Source organism: Mycteria americana, chromosome 8 (genome assembly GCF_035582795.1).
Source record: "Mycteria americana isolate JAX WOST 10 ecotype Jacksonville Zoo and Gardens chromosome 8, USCA_MyAme_1.0, whole genome shotgun sequence".
NCBI lineage: Eukaryota > Metazoa > Chordata > Aves > Ciconiiformes > Ciconiidae > Mycteria > Mycteria americana.
The window spans coordinates 15,194,616-15,220,514 of NC_134372.1; the positions used below are offsets into that span (position 1 = coordinate 15,194,616).

Below are 25,899 nucleotides of genomic sequence, written 5' to 3' on the forward strand. Positions count from 1 at the left end.
GAGGTGCTCCAGTAGTAAATATTCTCCTGTAGTGTGTGGAGAGACCATGTTGGAGTGGGTGGGTATGCCCTGAAGGACCTGTGGAGAACCCCCACACAGAAGCAGGGTAAAGTGTGAGGAGGAGAGAGCAACAGAGAGGAGCTGTTATGGACTGACTGCAGCCCCCCATTCCCCATCCCCCTGCCCTGCTCTTGGAGGGGCATTATAGGAGTTGGGAACGGAGTGAAGTTCAGCCTGGAAAACAGGTTGGGGAAAGCTGTTGTTTTAATTTTGTTTTTGTTTCTTGCCATCTGACTTTATTATAAATTAAACTAATTTTCCCCAAATCAAGTCTGTTTTCCTGTGATGGTAATTGGTAAGTGATTTCCTTGTCTTTGTCTTGACCCACAAGCTTTTTCATCTTACTTTCTCCTCCCATCATGTTGAGAAGGGAGAGTGAGGGAGTGTCTGGGTGAGCATCTGGCAGTCAGCCAAGGTCACCCCACTGCTATCATTTACCTGGCACCCAATACTGTGCCCAACTCACAACACTGAAATTAATAAGAGTTCTATGCTCTACAACTGAACTAGCTGGCCATTCTCAGGGTGGTATGGCCATAGGCCAAGCTTAACCCACCACACAATAAAAACACAAGCTGTGCTGAACCTGTTGTTTTAGCAGTAGGGGAAAATATATATCTTTTAAAATGAGGGTCCATTTGACTGTGTTCTGGCCATTTATAAAGTGCTTTACTGGAGATGTGCAATGTTGTATAACTATCTAGACCTGAACACAGAAGAAAAGGACAAACAAGGAACTTCAGTATTTGCATGTCTTTATTAAACGTAGAGGACAACAACTTATTTTTCAAAGATATTTAATATATATGGCATCACATACAAAAAAACACTGTCACCACTGTACGTAGTGGTGTTAATCTAAGCTGGTACGTATATGCAACATAGATTTTACACAAATTTGAGCAGAAAATTTGTCAAAATTTTAACCTTTTTTTGGCAGCCAACTTGTAGGGGTAATATTGTAAAAGAAAAATTGGTCATTTCTGGCACAGTGATCACACTAATATAGTATGTTACATTGCAGGTAAGATAGGCTTGCTTCTTTTGTGCTTGGCCTAAATACAAAACAAAATAAAAGTTTCAGTTAGGTGTACACAAATAAAAATGCTTCATGTGCTCTTCTCCCATTTGGTGCTGCTCTGCTTTGCAAAGCTGTACAGTTCCCAGCATTCAGGTGGAGACTACATTCTGCTAAGTTGCTCACGTTAAGATTTTTGTACATGCACAGACACCTGCTGCTTGTGGAGTTGATTGAGGCTGCAAAAGTTTTCCTGTGGGAAAAAGTTTAGAGGACAGGACCAAGAAAATCACTCCATTTGCTTTGTAAGCTCTGAAATCTTCATAGTTGTTTCTGATCAAACATACCTTAAGTTCTTATCTCAGTCCTATCATCTTCTCAGACTTTTGGCACTGAAAAATCTTCTGCAACCAAGATATCATTTATACATATGCTGCATCTGCAAAATGGAAAACATAAAATAATAATTTGCCCAGTTTTCCCCCCAGATGTTGGTATTTTTGGGGTAAAATGTTCTGAAGTTGTTAACGATCTTTGTGTTTAGCTTACATTGCAACTTTCTTAAAATTTGTACCTCAGCTTTAACTGGGGTGGATTAAAGGCAAAGACACTTCCTTAGCAGTCAATTGTAGCTATGACAGTGAATATAGAATACTTGTGGGTTTTTTTTTTCTTTTACTTGGAAATGGCAGTATTTAAATGTGGTTACTCAATAATCATTGTGTTGTATATGTGGTTACATTAAGGGTAATGATCTAGAAAAACGGTGTTCTAACTGGGTTTTCCCGACCAGAAGCTTTTGCTGAAAAATAGGCAATTAATCTTCAAATAGACCATGTGAAAAACAGGTGTTCAATGACATACAGATTGGTGGTATCAGTATTGCAACATCTTGTTTCATAGCATGTTGGTACTAGTATGGAGAAAAGATAATGCATTTGCAGTTTTCCATCCAAAGCAGACCGACATCTTTATAAATAACTTTTCCTTCTCAAGACAACTCTTCATATATCGTGAAGATTCTAACATTAGAATCTGTTAATCTGCATGGAAAGTGCAGCCTAAAATTAGTTACAAACCATCTGCATCTGTGAACTAAGTCATACACAACTTTGAAATCTGCATTCCTACTTCTCGTGTCTGAAATAAATAGAATAAAATAAAGGAACAACACCTTTATATATGAAATCTGTGTTAAATGATTCAAGAAGTTAACTTGCTGTTAACCTATGTTCTGCTGTCTAAAGACTATTATCTGTGGGTAGTTCTGTCTTCCACTTAATCACTTATTTTCACATATTTGGATGAAAAGCAAACATAGCATACAAATTTGAAAAAAAATTGTTTCAGCCTGAAGAATTAGATTATCACATTGGTAAATGCATAACTACTGCTCTCAGACAGAGACAGTTGGTATGTAAATCAAAATAATTTCATTAGACAGAAGTTTTGAAGTGGTCTTAGTCTAATGACTTAACAATTTAACATATTAAATTATAAGAAAAGTGCAAAATATGACAATCAATTTCTACATCATTTAGCCTCACTCAGCATTCTCCTCAGTCCGGTTTGGCTATTTCATGGATACAGAGACAAAGCCTACTACAGTTCATCAGAAAAATAATCCAGTTGCCTAAGAAGGGAGTAAGATCATCAAGCCGTAAATGTGAACCTAAATACAAACTACTTCTTAGGTGTGTATAGAGAAGGAAGTCTCTGTGTATTTAGGCATTTTAAGGAATCTCCCTATGTTGATGGGAGAGCCTTGAATTGATGATTCATTGTGTTCCATTGCCAAGCCAGCTTCTCAGATGGTAAAAAACTGGCATTGCGCTACCCGAGTTGGTAAAGCTTTGCCAGTACGCAGCAACAAGGAGAAGGCTTGCTACCTTCTAGTAAGAAAATTGTCTTAATTTTCCTTTACTATTACTTTCAGTTATGCTGAAAGATTTGCTGCTTTGTTTTCTTTTAGGGAGAAAGTGCAGAATTTGGCTTGTTTTAGAATAGTAAACTTGCCCACTTAAATTATTTAATGCTCTATGTTCTTTTTTGTGACCTAAGTGCATTTTCCTCTCTCAGAAGGGGTCAGCAGAGGTCAACACAGCAGGTGCAGGGTCTGATGGCCTTTTGCAAATTTCAGAATGTTATTCAAATTTATTTTTAAAAGGTTAAGATTTTTCTTCTGCTTTCCCTGTCTAAATAATGAAATAAGCTGAAATGCCACTCTCTGCTAGAAATGTTGCCAAGTTCACAGCATTAGAGAACAAACTGTCCAAGCTTTGACATCTAATCAACATCAGTAATATACTTAAATACAAAGAAGAAACAACTGATTTTAAGAATTCAACTCTCCTCTGGGTGTATGTGCAGATTACACTGTGTCAAATAAGAAATACCAATCTTGGAAGTTATCCTTGTGGTAAAAAGGACTAGCTGTAGTTCTTAATATGTTTGACACTGGCTGGAGGCTTTTAAAAATGCATATTCATCAGCAGTCCTGCTTTCTAAAATCACTTTATGAACTGGTCACTATTGAGCATAAGAGCAGCTTGATAGAAATTAAATTTATGCTGATCCTTTAAATGATGGACGTTGAAACAGATTTGCACAGTACAGTAACTGTGTTCACACAAACTCCCTATCAGTTCAAGACTTCAGTCTGAGTGATTTCCAATGCAGTCTGTTCCAGGCCAAGGAGTTTAAGGACAGAAGCAAATGACTCTTAGATTTCAGCTGATTAATGTTGTTTTCCAAAGTATTTGTCACCTGTACAGATATCCACATGCTCGACTCGTAGGCAAACTTTTTCTGCAGTGCATTTGGAATGGAGTTAGGCAAATAAAGCCTTTTCCAATGCATGCTGTTAGACATTAATAAGCCTGCTATTTAGTAAGTGTTCCCCTGAATTTCAATATCAAAATACAGAACTAGGCTTATGGTCCAAATTAAGCTTCAAAACACCAGGGTATATATATTAGGTAAACTTTCCCAGCCAAAAGTTACATTTTTCATTCTAATGAGATATCAACAAGCTTTGCTTCCAAGAATATTTACTATATTTTTTCACAATCACTTTATAGAGCTTAGAAATGAATAAAAATTCTGCTCTTAATATTTATGGGTTAACATTCAAAGACTGTAGCACAGAAATTTTTATAACAACCAAAAGCAAACTCATCCATCTACAGTTTGATTTCCCAAAAACCTGTGGTAAAAAATAGCTTATGTCGCCAAAAGTATTTAATGCTACAGAACAAAGTAACAATACTCTTCAATACCACAAAACCCCCACTGTTCCGGGTGTTGACAAGAACAGTTAATTTAGAAAGAACAACCAAACCTACTAATGCCAAAAAAATCAAGAATGTAATTAAAAGAAATAATAAGAGAAAGAGAGAGGGAATATTTGTGTATTATATACATACTATATATATTGACTGACATAAAAAGCACTACCCACTATTTTTCTCAGTAATATTTTCTCAGTAAATTGGAAACTACCCACTATTTTTCTCAGTAATAAATATTGTTCAATTACCATCTTGGATTCTGGATACTAAAACCCCACACTTTACATTTCCTTATACAGCTATTTCTCTAACATTGCCTCACTTTAAAAACTGGAGAATACTTGTATGCATCAGAGACATCCCATAAGGAAAAATAATTTTTAAAGTCACCCGTATCACTGTCCCCTCAAGGGGTCAGACATTGCCCAGAGAATATCCTGGAAAAAATAGTTCCCGACAGAATGATAACCAAGGAGGAGCAATCTGCTGTGAGCATCCACAGATTCAGGGCTAGGACTGAGAATCTGCCTTTACAAGGTAAATTCCAGGTCTCTGAAACCTGACCATGCCCCTTTAAGAACCCAGACCTACTCCAATGACCAAAATTTCAAGTAACTTAAATGGAAAGAGGATCAGGCTCTAAATATTCGTAGACTTTCAATTCTTTCAAATGATTAGCATTGCAGACTTCCATCTGGAAGGTACACAGGTGATTTACACCATGTGACTCTAATGAGACAGAGTAGCTGGCATCATCCCTCTAGAGGGAAAGTACGGGATGGTGGTCTCAGAGTCCAGAGCTCTGAGTGCTGGAGGGCATTCCAGGCAGGACTTTCAGAAAAGAGAAATCACTTTTCACTGCTCACGTAAATTGATTATACCTATTGCCCTCTGGAATTGGAGGTTGGGGGTTTTTCACATTATTTTTTAGCTCAAGAGCTGTTGATCATTGTAGGAGTCAGATTTTCTTGTGCCTGTTACCCACTATAACCTGCATCAATTGCAGAGTCTAGCAATGGAGACTGCGTGGCTGACCTTGTCGAAAACGAACAAAATTCAAAGGATATACTTACACTACACAAATGTCCTTACTCTTGTTGGTGTCTGGAGAAAATCAGTACATCTGCCATATTTTTATAATATGTCAGGGTGTTTAGGGTTTAATCACTGGAATCTGTCTCAGTACATGCTAAACCTAAGGGAATATTTTACGTCAAAGCCTGGACTTCAGGCCCAGAAGAAGTTCTAAGGTAAGTTTTATGTCACTGCCAACTCCATCTCCTTCTTTATTCCTCTCTAGAGCGAGTAAAATATTCAGCCTAACTTCAGCATGTGACCCACAGGGTCTCCTTGAAGTGGACCAGTTGTGCCTGAACAACTTAGCTTAAAAGGGACCCTGGAGGTCTCTAGGCCAATCTCCTGCCTGAGGCAGGTCCAGTTAGTTCAGGTTCCTCAGGGCCATGTCCAGTCGAGCTATGAATATATCCCAAGATGGTGATTCCACAACTTCTGTCAGCTCCTGTTCCAATACTTGACCACCATTATGGTAAAAAAGTATTTTCTTACATTTGGTTGCGATTTACAATTTTTGAACGTGAGTCCATTACTCTTGTCCTATCCCTGTATCCCCTTTAAGAAAAGTCTGGCTCCATCTGTTGTCTACCCTCCCGTTAGGTAGTTGTGTATCTATCTCAATTGTCAGAAACATCACAATCCAAAGAAGGTTTCACAGTAAATCTTTTGCAGTTTCAGAGTTTTAGTAGAGTCATAATCTTTATGAAAATATAATGGAAAACTCATTTCTGAAGTTAGTGGGTGACTGCGAAGTTTGAAAAGAACTGTAAATAAAAAAGAATAGCATTGGTCTCCCTTCCCATATCCTTTTGGATTTAGAGGGCTGTCCTTCTGCTACCTGCTTATCATTCTGCCAAGGTCCAATGTGCTACTTGTTTCAAAAATACACAGAATTCTGACTTGAGTGCCAGCCCCATGCCTATTTCTGAAAAATGAAAATACAATCTCTCAGGCTGCCTTTGCAAGTGTCTCTTCCCCACTCACTAGAACTTAAAAGAATTTAGAAACAGCTATCTTTCCATTTGCTCAAAAGATAAAATTAAGCATAAGAAACAATAATTAACCTGGATATTAAAATGCATAAAAAAGAGAGATGCACTTGACTTCTTTAAGGCTAGAAAATGTCTTATCCTATAGGGTTACACAGATATTCAGAGTCAGTCAAAGGGCATGCAATGGTGGACTTGCTCTAGTACAAATAAAATCACTCCATTAGTTCTAGTGTTTTACGTAACCACTCAATCCACTTCAGTGGTTGTAATGGTCTGATGGGACAAGGCTCTGAAGTAGCTTAGCAATCCCTTTATTTTGTCAAGTCACTCTGCAGCTAGCTGCTTGTATCACTTCAGTCAAACATGCTCTATGGTATCTAGTGAGAGAGTCAGAAGAATTCAGGACCCTTAAAGAAATGCGCTATTTCTTGAAACTGAGTATCTCAGTCTGGAGTGAAATATTTCCTCTCTGCCTTTAATACTGAATTTAATAAAATCTATGTCCACATCTACACAATCGTGTGCTGATTCCAGGGAACACCATGGTCAAACCTTGTGATCTTTTGTTAGTACAGCAACCTGTTATCTTTTAAATAATTGAAATAATTTCTATTTGAAGACACACAGGTTAAGAGGAGGAACTACAGGGAAGAGACAGTAGAAATAATTGGGCTGGCTCTTCCCTTTCTTTTTTGCAGAAAGGGACAAGATTTTCTCCTAGAGATTTGCTAAGAAATTACACATTAAAGGCTAGATTTTTAAAAGTATTAGGCATTTAAAGATGCAGACAAATGCTACGTAAGCACATCTGAAAATCACAATGAAAGTCTATCTGCAAATTCAGGTTCTTAAGTTCTTTCAATATAATGAAAGATGCCCTTATCATCATATTTAAGCACATAAATAAAAGTACATGATTTTCAGATATGTTGATCAATTATGATTCCTACTGATCATAGTCAAGTATTTAAAACAATATGTTGATAATACAAGTGCTGCTCTTTATTGGTCTGTATTGATCCCTTTTATATCTCTGCAGACTTGAGTGGAATTACACTTTTTGACTTTGTACTGAAAGTGTATAATACTCATACAAGTCATAGAGTTTTACTACATGACAGTTCCAGTCCTCTAGCACAACAAACTCATCTACTGACACTTCTTTTATGTATCTGTGGAAAAGAGACTGAAAGAAGGAACAGTGACTTGCAAAAAATAATTTTGTTTTATTTTCTGTTTTCTGTTATGTTCTTAAACTGGAAGTAGAATTCTCAATAGGATTCTCAATATCTTACCAGGATCTCATGGTGCTAGGATACATACAAGGAGAAGACTATTGTTTTTTCGAATGAAATATAAACATACCAGGTTCTCAACAAGATGAGATTTTCATCAACAGTGCTCACCCTCTAGAAACGCTGTCTTTTCAAGACAAAAAAGTCAAGCACCCAACCAGTAAATTCCATTCTGAAATATCTAATAGTTTTGAATTAAAAGCCAACACTTTTCAGTTCAGCATTTCCATTGTGGAAGTCAGTTATGTTGTTCAATAAAACTGCAGTGAGAGAGCTCTATGTGCCTGTTCTCTTCTGAGGACAGAGTTGTGAGTTTAGAAGTCATAAGCAGGAGCTCTGCTTGCAAGGAGATTAAATTACATAGATATTCTGGTACACTGGACATTTAACTACAATAATATCTGTCAGTTTGCAATAAGATGAATGATGGTAAACAAACAATTAGATTTACAGTATCTTAAAATGACTGGATAAAAGGACTAGAAGACTTGTGTTTCTCTTGAGTCCTGTTTTTCTTAAAAAAAAAAGGTAATTTTAGTGTTGTCAACAATACTTTTGATGGGGGAGAGGGAGAATCAACAGGAAAAAAGCAATTTCAGGTGAAAACAAAACCTGTATTATTTTAGTGCTGTCCGTCTCTGTTTTAAACTAATATTTTGTAATTACCAGCATATGCTGTAGGAATCTATGCATGTGTACATTCAAGGCGCCTGTTAGTTTTTGTATAGTCATTTTAAAGAACAACAAACTCCAGTATTTGATAATGAGAGCACTGTCTCAAAAAAGACACTCTCCCCAGAAAGCACTGCCCAGATCTTCCGCAGTGCCGCATGAAGCAAAGCTGATACTGTGAGAAGAAAGAGAACAATTTCAGTTGTTTTAATCTTGCAGAGTCCCATGCCTTTTGATCTTTTCTTTGTTCCCTCTTTGTGCAGCATAACTTACACTGGCTGCAATTTATTTAGTTCACAGTTTACTTATCTCTGCTGAGCAATAACATAGCATAGTGTAAAGTTCCCCTGCCACTATCGGACTATGATTTGTCTTGTTTCTAAAGATGGCCTCTGCGTTTCTTTCTACTGTACAGTCTGAATGTCAGATCACCTGTTTGGTGTCTTTTTAAAGTCAACATCTGAACCTCTAATTGCAGAGTGTTTGTTTAGTGACTAGAACACACTTTTCAGCTAACCTCTGATTCATTTCCCCTCAGACTTTGTTTAAAGGCTGCGAAAGACAGTTCCACAGCATATGCTATGGCTTTTACTGTGGATTATCATACAGTTTACATATCAATTAATTAAGAAGTAGGCAATTCTCATAGAAACTGTTCATTACCAGAACTCCCAGTGGCACTTATTTTCTTATAAAAGCAGACATGTATTGTTGCATTGAGCAATTTTCTCATCTTTATAATTTAGTTTTCTGTTAAAAAGCTGCATATTTAAGAGAAAGAATAACACTGTGCTTGGCATCCAGCTACTGGCGAAGCAGACTCTTGTCTGTGAAGACACTTGTTCATTATGGTATATTGACTCCTGCCAGTGCCACACTGGAGTGAGAAAAAGGATTGTGATGCATTACAAACCTGGTATTTTCCACAGCTTTGAGAAATGGAGTAATTAATACCGTCATCGGTTTATACTCTCAGAAAAGGAGCAGAAACAGACAGAGGCCCCACTGCAAGCAATGAGCTAAGAATTGGCAGGACCAGAATGTTTGAAATGTAACTGGGACAGAGGTATTTTCTTTGGAGGGCAGACAAAGCAGGTGGAAAATGTTAGTGGCACCTGATGGAGTGGGCCTGATGAGCTGAGCTGTTTTTCACAGAAAGGTAACAGAAAATATTTAGCCAGCAGCCTAACATCTTAGAATCCTGCTTCAGGATGGAGAAGGTCAGTAACTAGTAAAGCCTATTTGGTCAGGTATGGCATGGAGAAAGAGGTGGATATAACCAGCATCCACTTACAACACAGGGAGACAGATAATAATGTTTTTGCTTTTCTATGTCTATAGCCAGTCCTCTGGGAAGCTTGTCTAAAGGCTTCAAAAGCCTCATATGTAGTTCTTGAAACCAGCCATTTTCTGAGGAAATTTAGTACCCTTCAGTAACCTATCAAATCACGTTTTGGCTAATTTGAGCTCACAAAAATGCAGTCAGATGTGGCTAGCTGACAATTCTGTGGGTGGTCAAAATGCTCACTTCATACAGAATTGACCATAACAGGCTTCCACCAGCCTTGGCTCAGTATATAAGTTGTTACAAAAAAAACTTTCAGAGATGTTACTTCAGAACTGACTACAGAGAGCATGCTACAAAATGTTGTAAGTGAGACAACAGGTTACTCTAACCTGCACTAGAGACAACATAGATGAGATCAGAGCATTCAGCTACCCCAAACTACCTCAAATCCCCAGTTTCTGTGCCAAGTAAATCTCATCAGAAGCACAATACTGAACTGGAATCTGTATATCACTTTAAATACATCTATTGCTATTTTATAACTTTAATTAAACATACTTAATCATAACTAAATCTCTGAGATCATCATAATTAAGCCAAAATCCAAACCTTTGAATGGTAACTGATAGCTTTAAATGTAACATGCAAATAAAAAGATTGTTGGATATATTCAAATGCATCCCTGCAAGTTGTATCTCCTAAAAATGGGCTCTCTGAAAGATATCCTCCATACACATTGCTTGCATGGTCAGTTTTTCAAAGTCAGGATAAAGAAGCCTAACAAAGATCAATACATCCAGGCTTATGGTATAAACCTTAAGAAAACCCAATACATTTATCTTCATTTATGGATATACATGTTTAGAATTTCTGCTTTGAATTTTCTTGTTAAAATTCTAGTTGTACTTTTGATCTGAGAACACCTTTGCTATCTGACTAGATCCATTTTTGATCTTGTCACGGATTTGATGCTGGGAAGAGGCACAATTATGCAAGGGACACATGGAGGTTAAGCAAAAAGAGAATCAGAACAACAGTGGTAGCCTCTCACAATTCAGAGAATTCTCCATCTGGATTCTGGTGAATACCAAAAGTATCAGGAAATTCAACAGCAGTGATGGGGAAGAACACCAGTGAAATCAAAATACGTTCCTGCTAGTTCATAAAGTCTTCTAGTCATGTATCAAGGGTGAAAAGACTAATCCATTATGTTAGTCATTCATTTAGAGGTAGGTAATAGGAAAAGATCCTCAGGGACTAGCAGACATTTTCTAATAAGTGACTTGCTGCTCTGTAGTAAGTTCAGTCCCATAGGACACACATTTCTGAAGTCTCAACACATTTTCCCAAGTGCCAAGAAATGCAATAACAAAAAAGTCCTATATAATTCCTGTCCCCAAAGCTTAAAAAGAGCAATTTAAATCCTTGCAACCATGAAAGAACAAAGCATGTAAAAAGAAAGTGTTTCTAACCAAGGTATAAAAGGTTAAATGCAGGTTTTATTTAAAGATACATTATATCTTAGAGGTCAGACTGTAAAGAATGAAGTTTTTATTATGCCAGAAGGCCAAAATTTGAGACCATATGGCCTTCTTCAGATTTGGCATTCTGCCTCTTTGTGGAGAAGGCATAATGAGAATTGACAAATGAACACTTCGCAATTATATAGTAGTAGTCACCCAAGAATGTACAATATTTAGTTGTTTTTCATTTGTAGTGATTTACAGTTCTGTGGGAGTTTTTAAGTTGAAGAACTCTTTGAATGTCATGTGGACACCTATGAAAAGCTCAATTAGAGGTGACAATAGAAGAATACAACAGAAAGACAAAGATTTCAGATTAGTATTACTTCACATCCTAATATCAAATCCTGAATTTTAGGAACGTAAAGAAATGTTAGAGTCTATTCATGTACTTCGTGGAATCAACTCCGCCTGACTTATAGGTTTAGCCTTGAATCAGCTTTCTCTTTCAAAAATTTTTTGGCAATTTCAAAAAAACAATGCAAGAAATTTTGCATAATGCAAAAATTAATGCAAAATAATTTTTAAAAGAGCAAAAATACTTTTTGTATTTGTTTGTTTGTCCCACTGAAGTTCATAAAGATAATTTGACTTGTGGGCCAAGTTGATTCAGTTGATTCATTGTTGATTCATATCTGGTTTCATATGAACGTATTCTTTTATTACTAGTTTCTGTCAGAGCCAACCTACTCTGAGGACAATTTGTATAACTTCCTAGACTTTCTGTAAACCTGTATAACTGCCAGGGCTAAGTCTTTTTTTGAAAGGCGTCTGTAAATATTCCAAATTATTTTCTTTCATTTAAGTTAGTGTGACTGAGTATGTTGTGCAAGGTTTAAGTTGTTGGAACTTAATCATATCGTCAGTGCTGCTGCTCTGGTCTTATCTACAGCTGTTTGTAACTCTATACTTCCCAAAGGTTTTATATTGAAATCCAGTGATTTAGACATTAACAAAAGATAACAGACCTCAGAATCCTGTCAAATTATATCCTTTTTAGCTACCTAACTAGGACAATACCAGACTTAAAAATTTCAGCCAGCACATCCAGAAATAAAACATGTGGAAAAAGCAAAAGATGAATCTTTATGAGAATTTTTTAGTTTTCTAGTAAATTCTTAATGAACTTGTAAAATCAGCAGCAGCATCTATAATTCAGATGATCATTTCCAACAAGTGCAGCTTTTCTCTTTCTATATATCACATATTTACTATTCAACTTGAACCAGCTATTGGTACATTTATAGTGAATAACAACAGCTCGCCAGAACTACAGAGGCTGCTTACTGCATATACAGGTTGCATCATTCTACTATTCCCAGCCCAGCAGTACCTCAGATTGCATCCAGCCTAATAGATCAATGTTTCCTTTACAGAACTGAATTCTGGCAACAAAAAAGGAGAGGGTTTTTGTTTGTTTGTTTTTTAATTCCTAGTGGTACAAAGATATTTCTTAGCTAGAATAAGTGATCATCCTACTGTGTTTTCATGTCAATGTTTTATGCATGGCCAGAAAGTGCTGATAAAGCATTTCTATGCATTCAGAGGGGAAAAGCACTCAAAAATGTATCTCTATAGGTCTTTGAAAATGTATCATAGTGGAATTGTCTGTGGGTTTCAATTATAACAAATAAGGGCAATGTATGTTAAGTCTATCTTCCTTGCATCTAATTTACTTTTGAAATGCATGGAGTTCAATACTAATGAAACAGATAGATATACTCTAGTTTTAAGCCCAGATAAAGAGCAGGCAACTATCATACCATTGTTCATATTTCATAGCTTTTCCAGTTTGCTTGTAACATTCCCATTAATTTTCCCATGTCCTTTTCCTGCGTAAAAACTGCCAAAGAAGCCAATCTGTATCATAGCTTTGTGAAGTACAAACATTCGGACCCAACAACGTTGTCCTGTTCCTGAAGGACCCAGCTTTCCATACCTGTGTCTTCAACAAATTAGACCTCATAAAAGGCAATGCAATAAATACATTTTCAAGATGCCTTTTATGCATTATAACTTTGATGTTCTAATAAAATCAGATCCTTCCAAAGGACACAGCACTGTCAAATTCATTCAAAGCATTTATTAATTTATATCTTATACCTACATGCTCAGTTTCTGTTTTATTTATTAATTTATGTGTTTTGATTGGAACAAGAAGCATGATAAAGGAGGATAACACTGCAAATGTGTAAATATATTCTTGAATAACAATTTGATTTAGAGCCAGATCTGTCTTCCTCACATGTAAGACTTCTTACATAAAGGGTTGAAAGACAGTGGTGAGTAGCCTGCACTAGCCTGCTGCTGTTGGGAAACCCAGTTTGAACTGATGGGTAAACAGAGAACCAAGAAACCCAGTTGAAAGCAAAATGGTGCCACATTAGAGGTCTTCCTGTAGTTCCAAGTGAGATAGCAGCTTAAGCCCTCAAAGCAGAACAGTTGTGTTGACTGATGTAATGAGCAGCATCCATGCTAATTAAAAATGTCAGATGTAAACTAGATCTGCGCTATTGATCTGAACAGTTGCCTGTACGCCTAGTTTGCAAAGCAAATTTTAAATAGGACTACATTTAGCAAGGATGCATGCTAATTTCAGAGCCAAGTTATCACAGACTCCCTCTGTCATCACTGGAGACAACTAGCTCCCCAAGAGGAAAAGCCAACCTGAGACCTGAATCTGGAAGTGATTTTCACTTTTTACTGATGACAGAGAAAACATGGAGAGTAGTTTCCTAAATTATAGACCTTCTCAGCTTTAATTACTAAGAATCCTAAATTGAAGAAGGTGGGGTTCAGAATCTAAACTCCACTTCTATATCTTGAGTTAATTTTTAATGAAAAATAGAGGCTGTCTCCCATGAATGCATGTACCAATTCCTTTGTTATTGTAGCATTTGCAAACATCCCATGTTTTGTCTTCTGGACATTTTTTGCTCCCTGTTCTAGGGAAGGCAGAAAGATGTTATGCACTCTCCTTACACTGATGAATTTTAGCATGGTGCATCTATTTGTGTGTATCTACGTCAGATACAAGATACTTTCTATCCAAGATATCCATTCATCTGTATCTGGCTAAACCTACTATAAATATAGTATTGCACTTACAACATTTATGAGAAAGAATACTGAGTGCATAAAGGTCACGAGGCCATCATGGAAAAAAAATGTGTAAGAAGTGGCATAAAAGGGAAAAAAATATTCAAACAAAAACTTGAGGTTATTCTTGGAGTTACTGTAGAGTAAACTGTTCTCTGGAGAAACATTACAGCAAATAAATATTTCATGAAAAATGCTAAAAAGACAATGCATCATACTGTGTTGAATGAATTCTGTGAATAGTGCTATTACCATGCCTGCTCTGCCTGAACATCTCTCTATTGTCTGTTCAGTGTTGCCTTCTGCAGTGAACAGCTTTGCAGCACCACTTTTTCTACCTAAGGCAAAGATTCAAACTTCCCAAAATAAAAGATTAGATATCAAGTATGTATCGACCAGTCAATATCTTTATACATATATAGGCAGCTATAATTAGCATATGATTTATTACATCATTTAGGAACTGATCTTTTCATCACTTTATTATAATTAATCTTATTTATCAAGTTTTGCAGGCAGAAGACATCCATTCATGTTTCGAAGTTCATGAAACAACAAATGTGCGTGATCTCTGTGAAGCATGTATGAAGCACAAAAAGACTATGCCTAATAAAAATCAATGTATCAATTCAGAAGGCTATTCATCTTCCATATTCATAATGTAAGACCCCAAGAATTGAATTTTTAATTGAAATGTGGATAAATTCAATTTATTTGGTAATGTAATTTAAGTAAATTATTGGGACAATGCATTTTTCAGTGATTAGCCTAAAAAATCAATGGAATATTTCTATTTATTTATTCCATATTTTAGATCATCTATAAAATCTATTTAAAATTTAAATAAAAGTAATTCATCAAATATATACTATTCTATACTGTCTTTGGATTGCCTATTCAAGCTCACAAAAGCTTGTGTATAATTCACCATGTGAATAATATCATTTTATCTATTCTCAGTACTAGCAGTTATTGTACCTCTTTTAAAGTTGGTGCAATGTCATTGATTAAAACTCAGTTTAAGGCAAATATTGGTCCATTGCATACAACTGTACAAAACAACTCCAGTGTTTTTTACTTCCTCAAGCATTTTTGAGGATTCACTTGTAATTGGAAACAAATTTCATTTTCAAAGGATGGTATGATTACAAACCTTTTCTTTAAATACAAAATATGGAGAACTAATGGAGATGTAGATCCCGTATCAACATAGACTTAAAGAAGTAAGAAAATTAGCTACCTGCTTCATTGCATCAGCCACAAGGTATATTACTGCTGTATTCCAAAAGGAATAAAACTTCCTGAAGTGCATCACAATGACATGATAGAGTTTTTTCATAAATGACAACAACACTTAACAACTTTCCTCTAGCTATCAGATGTATGAGACAAAAGCATAAAAGATTTGGCCACTACTAAGCAAGAATTTTAGACAATGCAGACTGTAAAGGAAAAAATGACATTACTAAATATTAAGTAGTATTTGGAGGAAACACCTTGGGATTATGTAATTAGAAAAATAAGCTTAAAAGAAAACTAAATGGGACAATCATGATTAAATAGAAAATAATTGGTTATACGAAGACTAATACAGAAAGATTTAGTTTGATTAGGGCTAGAAGTGTTGTATAAGATCTTTCTATAGGTAAGTTATTTGTATTCTTATTCTAGATATCTCTTTCTTTTTAAAACAAATAATAAAAAATTCTGGTACTCTTGTAACCGCCCTTTGTTCGTACATATCAAAGGAGTTTACAACAGAGATCTTGATCATTTTGGTTTTCTGACAAATGGGGGAGCAAAGGCAGAAGGGGCAGATTATCTGCTATCATAAAAATATTGTATTGATTCTCTCCAAAATCCTATCCAACCCAGTATATCCTGTGTCTGCAAGAAAAGAATAGTCAACAGAAAGAGTATAATAGTGCATGTTTCTCTGGTTTTCAATACTTTCAATGAAACTTGAAGGCTGGTGAAAGAGATAGAAGTAGAAATTAGGTTTCCTGAATTCAGGTCCAGCCTACTAAGACAATATACAGTTTATAAAGGAAGGAGCTAAACAAGATTTGTTCCGGGTCAGGTAAGAAACCACTTTTAAAGAAGGCATACATAGATTCTTTCTTGAAGTAGGATACCCTACTGTAAGCTCTTACACTATCAGTATGTTTTAACAATGTATTGATTTAAAAGAAATATGTAGAAAAGCTCTTATATTTACATTTTTTTCAATAGCCCTCTCACATATTTGGATTTTAGCATTCACTTTTATTAAACATTAGTAATCATTTAGAATTCTAATTGCCCAAGTTACTGTATCAAGCAAAATTCATTGTTGCTAACTTTGGAAAGGAATGAGGGTTTTGTCAATGTCTCAACAAAAATCCAAGAGCAGTTGCCTGCTGTAAGTTCAGACTGAGTGATAAATGTAAGAGGATATGGAAGAACTCAGTCTTTAGAAATTTGACATAAAGAATAAGAAATAGACTCTATCTTTAACAGATTTTAAGCAAAGAATACATAATTTCTTCTTATATATAGAAAAGTGGGGGTTTTCCCTTAGGTAATCGAATGAACTGGACTAATGTTTCCCAAATGGATTCTATAAATTTAAAAAAGTCGGAGTTCAACTCAGGGTTTGTTCTGACTCATGATACATTTGCAAATGATACCAAGCCCTTCTGATCAAAATTTGGGTCCAAAAGTAAACAAAAGCAACACATTGTTTTCCTTTTATGAGGAAACACTTATAATATCCAAATTCAAGCAATAGCCACAGCCATGTATGAAAAGTGGTCGCTAAGTCTCCATCTTGAAAATGTGTGCAAGTCCCATTGATTCTTGGGGGCCAGCATGGTTCTGACTGTAGCAGGGCTGTTGACACCCTGTGTAATAGTTTGCTGTGAGGAGACTTGGTGATATGGATCTGATCACTTTCAAGTCATTCCTTGCTGGGCATCTCTCCACAGTGCTTTAGCTGAAGCATAAGAACCAGATTTAGGCTCAAAGCTGATTAGATATTAGTGCATTTCTCTACCTGAACTAATAAGGCTTGACTCCCTGATGGAGTCCTTGGCACAGGTACAGCCCCCTACTAGTGCAGTTGGAGTAGCTGATTTTACTGAGTATGGATAATAGAATGAGTCCCAAAACAAAACTCATTTTTGGAAAAGCAACATGTACAGTTTATGGCATCCAATCACGGAACTGAAACAATAAAAGTGGAACAATGTGACTCAGGTGACCCATTACAACAGCTTGAGTATAAGGTCACACATAATGAATACGCTGAATTTGTGAGTAACCCACTGGCTCAGTCTGGCTCACGCAGAATTTTTCATTGAAGAAATATAAACAGTGTGAGAGCTTTTTATGTACAGGGCAAATAAAGCAAGCCAAGCATTGCCTAATAAATTATTTATTTTGAATTATTTGGCTTCTCTAGCACTAAACATTTGTAAGCAAGAAAAGGACTCAGTCATGGCTTGACAGAAGAAAAAAAAATATTCTGCACATGGTGGAAAAAAAGTCAAACAATAAAAGCGCTGAGACAACACCGCCCCCCACCCCCCCGCCCATTTCAATTCATATGGAATCTTGAAAAAGCCTCTAAGAAAAAGCTTGAATTAAAACAGAGTACTATGGTTCTATAACAGACAGTAAGAAATTAGCACTTATTGCAGCAACTGTCAAGCCCATGATGAGTTTTGTACCTCTGAGTGTACCGTGTTAAAGCTGCAGAGAGGAAATACACATCTGTCCAATTTCTTCCTGCTCAGCCTTTGGTTCCAGAATCTTTCTCACTTCTCAAAACTGAAAATTTAAATCACTCCCCTGTCTTTGGGCTCCACACACCCCCTTAATATGAATAGTATCTACATAGCATGCTAGATTCAGACTTGATATTCAAGATTTATGCTTCTGCCCAATTAATGCTAAGCTTTTGGTCTTCCAAAGATTTTTCACAAGAATTCTAATCTTTTATTCTTCGAGACACATATTATATGTGTGGATACAATGCAGATCCACAGACAGGGTCTGTAGAGTTGTTCTTAAAATACCATTACTCTTCGCAGCATGAAAAATACTCATCTCGACAAAAGAATGAGCCCAAATTTTTGATTTATTGCTTTACTTGCATATTGTTGTGGTATATGGATAGCTGAGGCTTAGCACCTTTATCTATGTTAATGACTTTCCACAACAACCCATCTTTTTATATTGATTTTTCATGATGATATGTAACATTATAGAAAAAAGTTTACAATAAATATTTATTTAAACATTATTATTGAATATACTGAGAAATACTGATATTTTCACATAGGTTTATTCTGATTTTTGGACCAAATATGAAAGCTTCAAAGAAGTTTAAACCTCCAGACCCTAATCTTTATGATCTTCAACAAAAGTTGCAGAAAACGTTAAAAGAAACTCTCAGCTGAAATGCAGTCACATCCTAACCGGTTTTCTCTAATCTAAATAGGTACTTCTGCAGTTTTTCTGAAATTCCTGAATAGTTCCTTTGAAGGACAAATCAGGCCCACAACTCTAGAATAACATTTTAGGAAAATAATTAGGGATTTAGAGATACAGATAAGGGAAGACACTATTTCCTTTGGATTACATTTCTGTTGCGGAGAAAACCCACTGACAGAAAACTGGGTTTAGAAAAAATGACACACTATTTACTTTTGTATCTCTACGGGGGAGGAGAATGAAGGATTTACCTTTTACTTCTTTCCTACTCAAAGTGACTCCCAAAGGCCTCAAAGAAAATTTCCCCAACTCTAACTTGTGCTGAAAGGAAGTCATCCACCTACCAAAACAGCCAACTAAGTATAAACCAGCTGTTCAGATTTATCTAGAATGGTTTGTATTCAAAACCTAAAGAAGACTAATTTCAGTGTAATTTTCAAATAAATTACATTATTTGGTTTATTTTTTTTCATAGCTAGACTTTATACCATTGAGTTACAAAGTAACTGTTCCAAACATGGAGGTTACTTCGAGATTGTAAGAATGGGACGGTGATTTCCATACCATTTTGTAATTTGTCCTAGCAAAATCTTTATAGTACAGCTGGAACATTAATCTTAGAGCTTCACATTTTCTACCACAGGCAATTCTCAGAAAGAGAGATACAATCAGGAAATAAAAATAAACATGCTAGCTAAAGGGGTTTTTATCCTATTGATTTTCTATTTAATCCCATAAAATGCCTCCCTTCCAACACTAGCAGCCTCTCAAAAGAAAGCTCAAAGTGATATTATCTAGTCTAAGGATACTTTGACATAGGGCAGCAATAACTCCAAAGGTTAAAATTTGAGGAAATGTTAGTAATGTTACTGCCCATCACAGCTGAAACATTTAAAAAGAACAGATCAACAAAGCAGGGATGTAACAAAGAGGCTGGGAGAAGACATGAGGAAAAGAAGAAACACGTGCAATTTTTAAAATTAGTAGAATTGGTTGCAAAAGTTTAATTAAGTTACAGAGAAAATGTGTCATGGGTATGTATTGATTTCGAATAAAAGTTTTCACAGGAAGAGACTATCTAACATTCTCCAGCCTGACATTTAGGGTATTAAAAAACATTTCAAAGATCTCCTCAGGACACAACTAGCATTTGGTAGTCATCTTCCCTATGATACTCATAAGTCAAGACATCTTCCAAGTTCTTCTCTTCCTACTCCATCCAGCTTGTCAGTGATTTGTACTTGGGGGGTAAAAATTAAAGGAAATCACTGAATACATAGGGTAAACCACTTAAAAAAAAATAAAGGGCAATACGATAACTAAAAGAAAAGGAGTCTTAAATAATTGCTTGGATCTCCGAGTCCACTGTTGTTTGGAGAACTGACTCTAGTATAACGAAACTGCCTTGAGGATGTAAGTTGTAATGCGCGGCCTTATGGTGCATATGGCTTCCCATCTAAGCGACTCTGGGAGAGTGAGAGCAATGATGTGCGTTGCCACGTCAAGGTAGTATGCCTAACTGTACCAAGTTCTTCTTGTCTATACTGAGACATTTAGTGGGTTACCAACACTTAAGTCAAATAGGATTTGCGGAGACATAGACAAATATTTATTGTAAGTATTTGAATTCTGGAAATAATGGTGAAATTAGTGTACTACCATTGAAGTAAGTATGAGGAAAAGGTGGATGTTTTTTGTAATGGGGGGTGTGTGTGTTACATGTTAGATCCTAGAAGTTTGTAAACCAGGCAAAAGGTTGTTTTTGCAACAATGTTTCTTTTATGATTTCAGTGAAGTTAAGCAGTATTTTTAAGACCCTTCCAAGTCAGAGTTTGAACAAGTGTTATGGAGGGCAACTACAATGTGGGAGCAATGCATGTAATGGTAACCAATGGAGTAAGGTATATCAAGTGTTTTGGAAGACACACAGACAACAGATACATCTGCTATAAATGCAGATGTAAACTTCATGGTTTCAGGACAGAAACAATAAGCGTAAGAGTTTAGTTACAAAATTTGTCTTCCTGAGAAGATATCTCTAGTATTCATTGTATATGCAAGTATAACAAACTATTAGGTATAAGAATTCTTGCACTGTATTTGACCTAAAGTGTGTTAAATTGATAGCTTAACTCTTCCTGCACAGGTATTAACTTTTATAACTTTTACCTGACAGATTAGAAAAAACAAATCATTAAAGAGTAAGTATTTAGCTGGTCTGTCTTTATCTTTACCTACTAGTCAATAGTGTAATAGCATGAGAATACACTCATGAGCTGCTGATATTACTGGCATATATCCATATACTAGGTGAAATTGCCTTAGGAAAACTAAGGTTGGCTTTTTACCCAGAAGATGAGAAGGACCAGATTCAGTGGTAATCAATACATTCAGGGATTTGATACCAGGGAAATGGTGAATCTCTCCCAAGTGGAAATGTACTGAGAACAACTTTCCTACTTGGCGCAAATGAAATCTAAAATACATATGCTTTTGATACCTAAGCTTTTGAAGGTCAGATCCAAAATTAATCTCGAAACGGTGAGAGAGTAAAGAGGGGAAAAAAATAGCTTTCACTTCTCTTTTCTTCATGTGCAGTCAAATTGTTTTCACCAGCCGTTCTCTCAGTCATGTCAGTGGGCACTGAGCACACCAGCTGGTATAACACAGCTTCAGAGATCTTTCTCTATGAGGGTGGGAAAGTATGTTCACACTGCAGCAGTGGTACTGAAATATAATACACCAGAAAAGATACATTTCATTCTGAGTTGTTCCTGCAAGCGGAATCTGAAAACAACATATTGGGCTGAAGATCTAAGACAGCCATTTAGTAGCTGCTACAGTGCTGAGCAGTTCATGATTGATCGCCTTCCTCTAATTTAACAGGACATAAGATATATTTTTTCAAGTGTGATGCAAATAAAAACTTCGTATTTTAAGTAACAGATATACTAAAAATCCCTATGATTAGAGAACTGACTGTTATGCTTTTCTCAGTATCTCTTATTATTTTTCTTAGCCTATATTGATTCCTAGAGATCTGTTATCTCATGAAATATTGAATCTTCCAACAGGCAAAAAATGTTAAATTCCTGCATGTTAAAAATATGAAATTCCTATAACTCCTGCATGTGTCTAACCCTTCAATCAGTTCTCTGGATTTGCCCAGTCCATAGGAAGTCAGGCAGTTTTCCTCACAATTGCTCATTATCATAAAAAAAGGATCATCCCTCCTTGGGACTATAGAATAATCTTTTGCCTTTTTTCCTTTTCTGCTTCTCTGTGGGTAAAATATCACTTTATTTTTCTGACTGACAGACACCAATACAGCAAGTAATAGAGATGAATCAACTGTGAAACATAACACTTTTTAACTTTAGGAGACCTTCAATAGATTTTGTCTCTTAAAAAACAAGATAATTTATTCTTTGGGCATAAAACAAATTTGAAATTGGAGGAAGTAAAGAAACAATACCTTCATGGTGTAGTAGATAATTAATATGCAATTATCTACTCTAAATTGATATATGCCAAAATGTTTAACACAGCCAGAAGCTGAGGCATGAGTCCTAAGATGAAAAAATAGGACAGTATTGAGATCATTGAAAAGTACATGAAATGAAATAGAAAGATGAAGAATCCCCACCCGACAAGCACATGGTTTGAACTAATTGTACTTAAAGGGACCATCAGCCAGATCTTACCAATTCTATTGACTGAAAATACTAAATTAAATGCTGCATGCAAATGTGTCTGGAAATTATTTGGACCTCTGCAAGTCTGTCAGACTGCTGCCAGCAATACAAATGGAAAACAACCTCATCCAATAGGGTTTTAAAAAGAAATGAAAAGACATCTATTTCAGAATAAGAGAGGACTGAGTAATCTACAATTAGTCAAATTTTGGTATTTTTTCCCCTTAGGGCAATTCTTAGTAAGTATGTGTTCAACACTATTCCCAATAAAATCAGGTTTTATTTATACAGAGAGTTGAATGCAGATGAGCCTCTCAGGCTACAGAGAATGCCGAGTTAACAGCAGCAGCAAGTTCTGATCAATTATTTTTCCAGCATCAGACAAAAACTGATGACTTTTTTAGAACAGTGTTATTTAAAGACTTTTATTTGTTGGAAAGTTTCTGTAACATGAACATCTACAGCTGTAACTTTCATTTAGCTATCTGAAAATTTTATATGATCTGGATAGACAGGTTGTTCATTTTGCTTTCCCAGACCAGCTGTTTTCCCATGACATGTATGGGAGGTACACTGAATGTTGTTTCAGATGTGAACAGTAGATTATAAACAGATTTTACTTTTAAAAACCCTTGATAGCAGGCAATGTAGTTTTCAAGATTTTAATGGTTTCAGTAAGAACTAACCATTGGCTCACAAAACAGATGGCAGTATTACTGCCCACCAGATTTAAAAATATCCCAAGAGAATTTAAAACCCACAGCAACTCTTCTGTAATTAAGCCAGTAACTAAAGATTGTACTCTGGGTGTTAATTAACAGCCTCACTTTCGAATTAGCTGAGAGACAGAGAGAGAGGAGAAAATACAAGTTTGTTATTTCTTTTTTTTCCTGCTGTTAATAAGGAATTTAGCATGAAGAGTCTCAAAAGAAACCTGTGGATTTCTTTTCATCTTCTTATCCCTCTAAGTATTTATAATTATTAATGAGCTCTATAAATCCTCACCATTACTTTCTATTGTGACTTCTGTGGGCATTAAGCAAAGATTTAGGTCTAACATAGACATAGTAAGCCTATCAGAAATGGCTTTAGAAATTTAAAGGTACATTCCAACAAATGTTTCCCCCAAAATGCATAACAAACCATTTTTCCTGGATTATTATATTGACTTAACTGTATCCACTCCTAATTCATATGGAGTAAATGAGACCAGTATTTGGCTCATTGGTTTTATACAATTGTAAATTGATTATCAAATATAAATAGCATGTTGTTCTTTATACTAGTAAATGGCTCCTATAACAGAGAACACTTTCTTCGAAATATTCTTATAAGCAGATAAAAATTGCTCTCCTCTTCTGCTTTAATAATATCTAAGCATGTGATGGAAAAGATAGTGCCAGCTCTATGGTGGTCCATCAATCTTTCAAAGACTTCAGTGAATCAAAGGAAAAATCCACTGTTCTCATGATCGGCTTAGAGTTTTGGATCAGGCTTATGAAGCAACTTGAAGGCTTAAACATTATCATTATACTATGTTAGTTTCACTATTTTTTAATATCTAATGAAAAATGAATAGATCCCAGGTATGCCAAAAAAAAAAAAAAAAGTGGATTTGTTCAGAATGCTGTATTTATAATAATTAAGTATAGTGCTGTTCAATGAAAAACTCTGAAATCTTCCACAAATGCATTCAGTGTTCATAGCTATCAGCAGTATGAGCAGATAGCATCCTGCTGAGAGTGCTCCCCAAGCTACCAAATGGGCTAACAAGAATTGAAAGAGATAGTGAAAGATACAGAGGCTTACAGGCACAGTCAGATGGGAAATGCTTTTGTAATTCTCTTTGGAATTTTGAATGCCTTTAACATTTTTTAAGAAGTCTGTAGAAAATGGTTCTTCATTTAGTTTTGATATCTCAAGAAACTACAGGGTTCAGTTCAGTGCATTATCTGCATCCTTTGTCAGACTGTAACACCAGGTTTATTTTACCAGATTCTAGATGGACAGTATGAACTGTCATTCTTAGCTGGATCAAATTCCATTAAATTTAATATAAGATACATTTATATGTACCTAAAGAGCCAGAAAAATCACAACCGTAAAATTAAGGGTGTAAAGGAAAAAGATTTTTGAACATCAGCAAGCTGAGCAGGAAAGGGAGCTCCATGTAATCGTTTGGTTTTGTGGCTTTTTTTGCTTTAGAATCATGCTGAGTATAAGTAAAATCAAAACACAAAAAGTTTTTTGCAATGAGACGTTAACATCCAATGGCTCTAAGTATTGAACTTGAAAACATCTTGAAAACACAAACAGGCTACAAGAATTCTTAATAATCTACTGTCAGAGCACTAAGTTTAAGACATTGTATTAAATAGACCTGAGATGATAAGAAAACAGCACCAAGAAGTATCCAAGAAGCGTCTATAACCTACTGAGACTGCGTAAGAAGAACGGATGGAGAGGATGGAGATTTCCTGCTATAGTACGCTTTGGAATCTGAGACATATATTTGAAGCCTATCTGTGTAAGTGGATGCAATATTTAGTGTAGTTGTCATCTCCAAAGTCAGTGCTATCAAATGATAAAACAAGCATGGGGTGACAATCTTTGATGTCATGAAGGATTCTGTGAATGATATTAGAATAATTAGTTCATCTACTGCTTCAATATGAAAAGATACTGATCACAGAAAGACATATTTTATATTTACAAATCCCTTTTTCCTTTAAAAAATCTCACAGTGTTGTACAGATCCAGATTCTAAAATTATGTTTTACTGAATTCTAAAATTAATGTTTTTATTCTAACTATACATGCATTTGGGAAAAAAAACCCACCTTCAAACATTTATCTAAATTCTGAAATATATGGCATAAAGTAACTTTCTACCTGCTTTTACATCCTTCTAATCTTTCAGAATTTATAAATTTGAAAGATTTGGGTAAATATATAACCATGTGGGAGGCTACCTGAAAAATGCATAGCTTTCTATAAAGCTTCATAAATCACAGTTTACTCAGTTTGAAGGCAATCATAAAAAATGGGACTGGAAGGTACTTCAGGAGGCTGTCTCATCCACTTTCCCACCGCAAAACTTGCTAACTCTAATTTTTGCATCCTCCAAGTTATTTCAACAGATGAATTAATTTCAACAGGTGTAGGTGTCTCAATCTGAGCTTCCTTTCCCCAAGTACTGAAACTGTTAAGGAAACTGTTAAGGTATTGGGGAAGCTGATGGAGCAGATCACCCTGAGTGCCATCACATGGCATGTAGAGAATAACCAAGGGATCAAGCCCAGCCAGCATGGGTTCAGGAAAGGCAGGTCCTGCTTGACCAACCTGATCTCCTTCTACGACAAGGTGACCCACCTAGTAGATGAGGGAAAGGCTGTGGATGTTGTCTATCTAGACTTC

The 25,899-nt window shown here is 35.8% G+C and overlaps 1 long non-coding RNA gene across 1 annotated transcript in view; it reads right to left on the minus strand.

Annotated features, from left to right (window-relative positions):
- Positions 1-875: 875 nt before the first annotated feature.
- The window catches only part of LOC142413743 (uncharacterized), a 32,884-nt gene continuing 7,860 nt past the window's right edge, over positions 876-25,899 (minus strand). The window contains exons 2-3 of the long non-coding RNA XR_012776889.1: positions 1,426-1,517; positions 876-1,331 (exon numbers count right to left, since the gene is read on the minus strand). This is a non-coding gene — a long non-coding RNA (uncharacterized LOC142413743). The remainder of the gene's footprint in view (positions 1,332-1,425; positions 1,518-25,899) is intronic.